Source organism: Arachis hypogaea, chromosome 7 (genome assembly GCF_003086295.3).
Source record: "Arachis hypogaea cultivar Tifrunner chromosome 7, arahy.Tifrunner.gnm2.J5K5, whole genome shotgun sequence".
Lineage (NCBI taxonomy): Eukaryota > Viridiplantae > Streptophyta > Magnoliopsida > Fabales > Fabaceae > Arachis > Arachis hypogaea.
The window spans coordinates 58,780,042-58,790,836 of record NC_092042.1 but is presented as its reverse complement, the minus strand read 5'-3'; the positions used below and the strand labels follow the sequence as shown (position 1 = coordinate 58,790,836).

General features: G+C 38.6%; 1 non-coding gene across 1 annotated transcript; it reads left to right on the top strand.

The window, feature by feature from the left end:
* Positions 1-9,591: 9,591 nt before the first annotated feature.
* On the top strand, positions 9,592-9,695 carry LOC112704789 (small nucleolar RNA R71). The gene has a single exon (XR_003155397.1). It is a non-coding gene; the product is annotated as a small nucleolar RNA R71 (small nucleolar RNA).
* The last annotated feature ends 1,100 nt before the right edge of the window (positions 9,696-10,795 follow it).

Genomic DNA, 10,795 nt, shown 5'->3' with positions numbered 1-10,795 from the left:
GTTCTAATCTAACTCTTCATCTCCTGCCAACCCAAACCTCCTAATCACTGGTGGAACTACCCTCAACGTCACCTCCGCCAACATAAGGGATCTCTCAGTTGTAAAGACATACAAGACAGGCAACGAAAACACAGATAGGATGCAAATATAGCAAGACAAATAGCAGATAAGCAGGTCTAATCAATTAGACAATCCAAAGTATACATACTCAAACAAGTCATACAAATGTACATGATGCATGTCTGTCCTATTGTCGACGATATCATCTGTCGATTATCTACATGTCCAGTAGTGAACCCTAGACAGTCCCAGCAGCGCGAAGCTCAAAGCATATGCATATATATAAATAATCAATCATCCATCACACGGCTGGGTCAAAGGAATCTCAAATCTCAACCTAGAACTAATGGGGGTGACTCATTGTGTTTGCCCAGGGAGACTAAGATCAATCATAAATACCATCCTGGAGCAAGTGGGGCAACCACTGCATGTAACACCCTAATTACCCTAAGCTTTACCTCTAGCCATAAAGCAAAATTTAATCAAAGGTTACAACAAATCTAAGGCTTATACATAGATCAATATAGAAGGAGTAATAAGTCTAGAAGCCCGATGAAGAAAATAAGCTTAAATACGGAATTACAAAGTGCAAACGTTCATACGAAGCTACAAGCATAAAAGACAAGATACACTATGTAAGATAACAAGATATATGTAGATATATAAGAGTATATTAATCATAAGATACTAGCCTAAACCTGCGGAGTTTAGGCCGACTAGTTAAATACTGACATATAGAGTTTTGAAAGTTAAAACAGCATATACAAAATATCTCTCTCAAAGTAAACCTCTAAGACAATTATAAATATAAAAGGTGAGAGAACTAAACAAAATAATCAAAAGACTTCAAAATATATCCGGGATCCTCTGCTCTATCATCATCAAAGCAACTCACCGAGCTGGGTTACAACCTACATCTAAAAAATAACAACAGAGTATGAAATGAGAACCAGATGTTCTCAGTATGGTAACAGTGCCCCAGTGATGTAAGATATAAGACTCATGGACGCCAAAGGCAATCCTAGAGCTTCATATCCATCATGAGATTCAAACTTAACCATAAGTACTTTTAAAACATTAACTTTAAAACCACATTGAAAAAGGGTAATCTAACTTAGGGAATTCTACACTAACAATTCTCTGCTGTCCCACAGCCTTGGCCTGCCTAACCGCCATGCGATCCCATCGCCATCGCCTTCCGAACCTCTTCAATCCCAGTAAAATACACAAGGAAAGCACAAGTATAAGCATATATACTAAGTAATTCAAATAGACAATTAGGCATGTTATACAACTAGGCAAGCAATTCAAGTCGGCAAAGCAAGCAAACAGATAAAAGATGCGCATGATGAATGCCTATCCTATTTAGCTATGATTTCACATTGTCGGTTCAACTGCCAACGCGACACACCTCCATGGAGATGTCGCCCTTCGGTCTCATAATGGGAACTCCCGAGATATCATACCCGGATCACGGTCCAGGATATCAGTGCTAGTGCATGAAATTGTGATCTCAATGGCGCCAACAACTTGGTACGCACAATTGTAATATCACTCTTTTTCACAACTTCGCACAACTAACCAGCAAGTGCACTGGGTCGTCCAAGTAATACCTTACGTGAGTAAGGGTTGATCCCACGGAGATTGTCGGCTTGAAGCAAGCTATGGTCACCTTGTAAATTTCAGTCAGGCGGATTCAAATGGTAATAATGATTTTCGAATATAAAGATAAATAAAGCATAAAATAAGGATAGAGATACTTATGTAATTCATTGGTGGAAATTTCAGATAAGCGCATGAAGATACTGTGTTCCTTCTGAATCTCTGCTTTCCTACTGCTTTCATCCAATCATTCTTACTCCTTTCCATGGCAAGCTGTATGTTGGGTTTCACTGTTGTCAATGGCTACCTCTCGTCCTCTCAGTGAAAATGGTCCAAATGTGCTGTCACCACACGGTTAATCATCTGTCGGTTCTCGATCATGTTGGAATAGAATCCAATGATTCTTTTGCGTCTGTCACTACGTCCAACACTCTCGAGTTTAAAGCTCGTCACAGTCATCCCATCTCAGATCCTACTCGGAATACCACAGACAAGGTTTAGACTTTCCGAATCTTAGGAATGGCCGCCAATAATTCTAGCTTATACCATGAAGACTCCGATCTTTCGGAATGGAGGCTAAGAGATATGCGCTCAATCTAAGGTAGAACAGAAGTGGTTGTCAGGCACGCATTCATAGGTGAGAATGATGATGAGTGTCACGGATCATCACATTCATCATGTTGAAGTGCAGCGAATATCTTAGAATAAGAATAAGCTGAATTGAATAGAAGAATAATAGTAATTGCATTAATACTCGAGGAACAGCAGAGCTCTACACCCTTAATCTATGGTGTGCAGAAACTCCACCGTTGAAAATACATAAGTGATAAAGGTCCAGGCATGGCCGAATGGCCAGCCTCCAAAACATGATCAAAGGATCAAAAGATAATCCAAAGATGAAAATACAATAGTAAAAAGTCCTATTTATACTAAACTAGCTACTAGGGTTACAGAGATAAGTAATTGATGTAGAAATCCACTTCCGAGGCCCACTTGGTGTGTGCTTGGGCTGAGCTTGAGCTTTACACGTGCAGAGGCTTCTCTTGGAGTTAAACGTCAAGTTTTAACGTGTTTTTGGCGTTTAACTCTGGTTTCTGACGTGTTTCTGGCGTTTTACTCCAGAATGCAGCATGGAATTGGCGTTGAACACCAATTTGCGTCGTCTAAACTCAAATAAAGTATAGACTATTATATATTGCTGGAAAGCCCTGAATGTCTACTTTCCAACGCAATTGAGAGCGCGCCAATTGGAATCTTGTAACTCCAGAAAATCCATTTCGAGTGCATGGAGGTCAGAATCCAACAGCATCAGCAGTCCTTTTTCAGCCTAAATCAGATTTTTGCTCAGGTCCCTCAATTTCAACCAGAAAATACCTGAAATCACAGAAAAACACACAAACTCATAGTAAAGTCCAGAAATGTGAATTTTGCATAAAAACTAATAAAAACATCCATAAAAGTAGCTAGATCCTACTAAAAACTACCTAAAAACAATGCCAAAAAGCGTATAAATTATCCGCTCATCACAACACCAAACTTAAATTGTTGCTTGTCCCCAAGAAACTGAAAATTAATTAGGATAAAAAGAAGAGAACATACTATAAATCCCAAAATATCAATGAATATTAATTCTAATTAGATGAGCGGGACTTGTAGCTTTTTGCTTCTAAACAGTTTTGGCATCTCACTTTTTCCTTTGAAGTTTAGAATGGTTGGCTTCTATAGGAACTTAGAATTTCAGATAGTGTTATTGATTCTCCTAGTTAATTTTGTTTATTCTTGAACACAGCTACTTTTATGAGTCTTGGCCGTGGCCCTAAGCATTTTGTTTTCCAGTATTACCACCGGATACATAAATGCCACAGACACATGACTGGGTGAACCTTTTCAGATTGTGACTCAGCTTTGCTAAAGTCTCCAGTTAGTGGTGTCCAGGGTTCTTAAGCACACTCTTTTTTCTTTGGATCACGACTTTAACCACTCAGTCTCAAGCTTTTCACTTGGACCTGCATGCCACAAGCACATGGTTAGGGACAGCCTGATTTAGGTGCTTAGGCCTGGATTTTATTTCCTTGGGCCCTCCTATCCATTGATGCTCAATTCCTTGGATCCTTTTTACCCTTGCCTTTTGGTTATAAGGGCTATTGGCTTTTTCTGCTTGCTTTTTCTGCTTCTTTCTAAAAAAAAATTTTGCAAGCTTTTATTTTTCACTGCTTTTTCTTGCTTCAAGAATCAATTTTATGATTTTTCAGATCATCAATAACATTTCTCTTTGTTCATCATTCTTTCAAAAACCAACAATTTTAACATTCATAAACAACAAGATAAAAAATGTGCACTGTTTAAGCATTCATTCAGAAAACAAAAAGTATTGTCACCACATCAATATAATTAAACTAAATTCAAGGATAAATTCGAAACTCATGTACTTCTTGTTCTTTTGAATTAAAAACATTTTTCATTTAAGAAAGGTGAAGGATTCATGGAATTATTCATAGCCTTAAGACATAGTTACTAAATACTAATGATCATGTAACAAAGACACAAACATAGATGACATAATAAGCATAAAAACCGAAAAATAGAAAAATAAGAACAAGGAATGATTCCACCTTAGTGATGGTGGCGCTTTCTTCTTGAAGAACCAATGATGTCCTTGAGTTCTTCTATGTCTCTTCCTTGCCTTTGTTGCTTCTCCCTCATTGCTCTTTGATCTTCTCTAATTTCATGGAGAATGATGGAGTGCTCTTGATGTTCCACCCTTAATTGATCCATATTGTAACTCAAATCTTCTAGAGAAGTGTTGAGGTGTTCCCAATAGTTGTTGGGAGAAAAGTGCATCCCTTGAGGCATCTCCGAGATTTCTTGGTGATGAGCTTCCTCATGCGTCTCTTGGGTTCCATGAGTGGGCTCTCTTGTTTGCTCCATCCTTTTCTTAGTGATAGGCTTGTCCTCCTCAATGGGGATGTCTCCTTCTATGATGACTCCAGCTGAGTAACATAGATGGCAAATAAGATGAGGAAAAGCTAGCCTTGCCCAGGTAGAGGGCTTTTCGGCTATTTTGTAGAATTCAAGGGTGATAACTTCATGAACTTCTACTTTCTCTCCATTCATGATGCTATGAATCATGATGGCCCGATCCACAGAAACTTCAGATCGGTTGCTAGTGGGGATGATGGAGCGTTAGATGAACTCCAACCATCCTCTAGCCACAGGCTTGAGGTCCAGTCTTCTTAATTGAACCGGCTTACCTTTGGAGTCTCTTTTCTATTGGGCTCCTTCAACACATATGTCCCTATGGACTTAGTCCAACCTTTGATCAAAGTTGACCCTTCTTGTGTAGGGGTGTGCATCTCCTTGCATCATGGGCAAGTTGAATGCCAACCTCACATTTTCCGGACTAAAATCTAAGTATTTCCCCCGAACCATTGTAAGATAGTTCTTTGGATTCGGGTTCATACTTTGATCATGGTTCTTAGTGATCCATGCATTGGCATAGAACTCTTGAACTATCAAGATTCTAACTTGTTGAATGGGGTTGGTCAGAACTTCCCAACTTCTTCTTTGAATCTCATGTCAGATCTCCAGAAACTCATTTTTCTTGAGCTTGAAAGGGACCTCAGGGATCACCTTCTTCTTGGCCACAACATAATAGAAGTGGTCTTAATGGGCTTTGGAGATGAATCTCTCCATCTCCCATGACTCGGAGGTGGACGCTTTTGTCTTCCCTTTCCCTTTTCTAGAGGTTTCTCCGGCCTTAGGTGTCATCAATGGTAATGGAAAAACAAAAAGCTTATGCTTTTACCACACCAAACTTAGAATACTACTCGCCCTCGAGCAAGAGAAGAAAGAAAAGAAGAAGAAGAAGAGAAAATATGGAGGAGAGTGGAGAAAGGTGTATTCGGCCAAGGTATAGGAGAGGGAGTTGTGTTGTGTGAAAATTAAGGAGAATAGAGGGGTTTATATAGTGAGGGGAGAGGGAGTAGGTTCGGCCATTTAGGGTGGGTTTGGGTGGGAAAGAAATTTTAAATTTTGAAGGTAGGTGGGGTTTATGGGAAAGAGTGGATGGATGTGAGTGGTGAAGGGTTTTGGGGAAGAGTGTTTATTAGAAAGAGAGGATGAATGTTGAGAAGAGGGGAGAATATGGTAGGTGGGGATCCTGTGGGGTCCACAGATCCTGAGATGATCCTGTGGGTCCACAGATCCTGAGGTGTCAAGGATTTACATCCCTGCACCAATTAGGCATGTACAATGCCTTTGCATGCAATTCTGGCGTTTAAACGCCGAGGTGATGCATGTTCTGGGCGTTCAACGCCCAACTACAGCATGTTTCTGGCGTTGAACGTCAGTTCCATGCTTGTTTCTGGCGTTCAGTGCCAGCTCTCCTCAGGGTATATTCCTGGCGTTTAAACGCCAGGATGCTGCTTGTTTCTGGCGTTGAATGCCAGATCCATGCTCTGTTCTGGCGTTGAACGCCAGCCAGATGCTCCTTACTGGCGTTTGAATGCCAGTAAGTCCTTCCTCCAGGGTGTGATTTTTCTTCTGCTATTTTTTATTCTATTTTTAATTTTAATATTTTTTTTCGCGACTCCACATGATCATGAACCTAATAAAACATAAAAGACAATGAAAATAAAATAAAATTAGATAAATAAAAATTGGGTTGCCTCCCAATAAGCGCTTCTTTAATGTCAATAGCTTGACAGTGGGCTCTCATGGAGCTTCACAGGTGATCAGGTCAATGTTGTAGACTCCCAACACCAAACTTAGAGTTTGGATGTGGGGATTCAACACCAAACTTAGAGTTTGATTGTGGGGGCTTTGTTTGACTCTGTACTGAGAGAAGCTTTTCATGCTTGATAAACCCAATTTGTAGGGTTTATCTTGTATTGATTTTAGGAGATTTTATCACCTTTTACCCACATTTATTCAATGAAATAGCATGGTTTTGTATATTCTCCTTTAATTGTGCTTAAGAGTGAAAACATGCTTTTTAGGTCTTAAAATAAATAAATTTAATTCAACTTGATTCCATTAGATGCCTTGATATGTTTGTTAAGTGATTTAAGGTTTAGGAGGCAAAGATTGGATCAAGGGAATGAAGAAAGAAAGCATGAAAAGTTGGAGAACTCATGAAGAAATGAAAGAACCGGAAAGCTGTCAAGCCGACCTCTTCGCACTTAAACGACCATAACTTGAGCTACTGAGGTCCAAATGATGCGGTTCTAGTTGGGTTGGAAAGCTAACATCCGGGGCTTCGAAACGATATAAGATTTGCTATGGTTGAACTGCGCATGGTGACGCGTACGTGCATAGTACGTGCACGCGTCGTTGCTGCCACCTGGTTCACTTAAAGCAAAACGTGGCCAGCGAATTCTAAAGCCTTGTGGGTCCAATCCAACTCATTTCTGATGCTATTTAACCCAAGGAGTGAAGAGGGAAACACATGTTAGTTACCATTAGTCATAGTTTAGTTTTAGAAGTAGTTTCTAGAGAGAGAAGCTCTCACTTCTCTCTAGGATGAGGATTAGGATTAGGTTTAGTTCTTAGATCTAGATTTTAATACATCTTCTTCTACTTCTATCTTCTCAATTCTTTGTTGTTACATTCATCTTCCTCTATTCTTTTGTTGTAATTTCCTTTATGTTGTTCATATACTTTGTTGTAGATCTACTTTTGTTCCTCCTATTCTCTTTCAATTCAATTAGAGGTAATTCATAATAATTGTGTTCATTTGATTTGTTGTTGTTTAATTCCTTGCAATTGAGTAATGTAGATTTACTTTTCTTGCAATTTTACTATGCTTTCCTTTTATGCCTTCCAAGTGTTTGATGAAATGCTTGGTTGGATTTTAGAGTAGAGTTTTATGTTCTTGGCTTGGAAAGGTAACTTAGGTACTCTTGAGTTACTAATGTCCAAGTAATTGATGATTGGGATCCATTGACTCTAGTTCTCACTAATTGAATTAGTGGAGAGTTAGGACTTATGGACTAGGATTGATATAGCTCATTTGACTTTCCTTTACTACTAGTTAGAGGATGATTTAATGAGATTAATCCTTGCCAATTCTCATATTGTGCTTAGTAATTAGGATAGAGATCCTTGACCACCAACTCTTGCCAAGACCTTTTTAGGCCTTAGTTTACTTTCTTGCCATTTATCTTTCATGCTTCATATCAAAACCCCAAAATAACTCACAACCAATAACAAGACACTCTATTGTAATTCCTAGGGAGAACGACCCGAGGATCCAATACTTCGGTTTATAAATTTTAGGGGTTTGTACTAGTGACAAACAACTTTTTGTATGAAAGGATTATTGTTTGGTTTAGAAACTATACTTTACAACGAGATTTCATTTGGAAAATTCTAAACCGTCAAAAATCCAATCATCAATGCTTCCTCTCTATTGTTAAAGAAGAAGATCCTTGAGCCTTAAACACAAGGTAGTCTCCATTCAATTGAAGGACTAATTCTCCTCTGTTAACATCTATCACAGCTCCTGCTGTGGCTAGGAAAGGTCTTCCAAGGATGATGCATTCATCTTCCTCCTTCCTAGTATCTAAGATTATGAAATCAGCAGGGATGTAAAGGCCTTCAACCTTTACCAACACGTCCTCTACCAATCCATAAGCTTGTCTTACTGACTTGTCTGCCATTTGTAATGAGAATAAGGCAGGTTGTACCTCAATGATCCCCAGCTTCTCCATTACAGAGAGTGGCATAAGATTTATGCCTGACCCTAGGTCACACAGAGCTTTCTCAAAGGTCATGGTGCCTATGGTATAGGGTATTACGAATTTTCCAGGATCTTGTCTCTTTTGAGGTAAAGTTTGCTGAACCCAGGTATCTAGTTCACTAATGAGCAAGGGAAGTTCACATTCCCAAGTCTCATTACCAAATAACTTGGCATTCAGTTTCATGATAGTTCCTAGATATTGAGCAACTTGCTCTCCAGTTATATCTTCATCCTCTTCAGAGAAAGAATAGTCTTCAGAGCTCATGAATAGCAGAAGGAGGTTTAATGGAATCTCTATGGTCTCTATATGGGCCTCAGATTCCCGTGGGTCCTCAGTAGGGCACTCCTTCTTGCTTGAGAGACGTCCCATGAGGTCTTCCTCATTGGGATTCACGTCCTCTCCTTCCTCTCTAGGTTTGGCCATATTGATTATATCAATGGCCTTGCACTCTCTTTTTGAATTTTCTTCAGTATTGCTTGGGAGAGTACTAGGAGGGGTTTCAGTGATTTTCTTACTCAGCTGGCCCACTTGTGCCTCCAGATTTCTGATGGAGGACTTTGTTTCACTCATAAAACTTAAAGTGGCCTTAGACAGATCAGAGACTAAATTTGCTAAGTTAGAGGTACTCTGTTCATAATTCTCAGTCTGTTGCTGAGAAGATGATGGATAAGGCTTGATATTGCTGAGCCTATTTCTTCCACCATTATTAAAGCCTTGTTGAGGCTTTTGTTGATCCTTCCATGAGAAATTTGGATTATTTCTCCATGATGAATTATAGGTGTTTCCATAAGGTTCACCCATATAATTTACCTCTGCCATTGCAGGGTTTTCAGGATCATAAGCTTCTTCTTCAGAAGATGCCTCTTTAGTGCTGTTGGATGCATTTTGCCATCCATTCAGACTTTGAGAAATCATGTTGACTTGATGAGTCAACATTTTGTTCTGAGCCAATATGGCATTCAGAGCATCAATTTCAAGAACTCCCTTCCTTTGAGGCGTCCCATTATTCACGGAATTCCTCTCAGAAGTGTACATGAACTGGTTATTTGTAACCATGTCAATAAGTTCTTGAGCTTCTGCAGGCGTTTTCTTTAGGTGAATGGATCCACCTGCAGAATGGTCCAATGACATCTTAGAGAACTCAAATAGACCATAATAGAATATATCTATCATAGTCCATTCTGAAAACATGTCAGAAGGACATCTTTTGGTCATCTCTTTGTATCTTTCCCAAGCTTCATAGAGGGATTCACCATCTTTTTGTTTGAAGGTCTGAACATCCACTCTAAGCTTGCTCAGCTTTTGAGGAGGAAAGAACTTAGCCAAGAAGGCCGTGACCAGCTTATCCCAAGAGTCCAGGCTATATTTAGGTTGAGGGTCCAACCATGTTCTAGCTCTGTCTTTCACAGCAAAAGGGAAAAGCATGAGCCTGTAGACTTCAGGATCTACTCCATTAGTCTTAACAGTCTCACAAATCTACAAGAACTCAGTTAAGAACTGGTAAGGATCTTCTGATGGAAGTCCATGAAACTTGCAGTTATGTTGCATTAGAGCAACTAATTGAGGTTTCAGCTCAAAATTGTTTGCTCCTATGGCAGGAATTGAGATGCTTCTTCCATCAAACTTGGATGTGGGTGTGGTATAATCACCAAGCATCCTTCTTGCATTATTGTTGTTGGGTTCAGCTGCCATATCCTTTTCTTATTCGAAAATTTCAGCAAGGTTATCTCTGGAGTGTTGTAATTTAGCTTCTCTTAGTTTCCTCTTCAGAGTCCTTTTAGGTTCTGGATCAGCTTCAACAAGAATGCATTTTTTCTTGTTCCTGCTCATATGAAAGAGAAGAGAACAGAAAAAGAAGAGGAATCATCTATGTCACAGTAAAGAGGTTCCTTATTGTTAGTAGAAGAAGAAAGGAAATAAAGAAAGGAGAATCCAAACACAAAGGTGAGGATAGGGGCAGTGATTTGAGATGAAGAGAAGTGTTAGTGAATGAATAAATAAATAGAATAAGATGAAAGACAGAAGTTTTCGAAAATAATTTTGAAAAGGAGTTAATGATTTTCAAAAATTAAGATAAGAAATAAAATTAAAATTAAAATTTAAAACAATTAATTAATTAAAAAAAGAATTTTTGAAAAAGGGGGAGGTATTTTCGAAAATTAGAGAGAGAAAAGTTGTTAGGTGATTTTGAAAAAGATAAGAAACAAATAAAAAGTCAAATAGTTAGTTGGAAAAGATTTGAAAATCAAATTTGAAAAGATAAGAAGATAAGAAGTTAGAAAAGATATTTTAAAATCAAATTTATGAAAAAGATAAAAAAATTTAAAAAAAATATGATATAAAAGATAAGATAAGATTAGATTTAATTTTTTAAAATTAAAATTAATTACTTA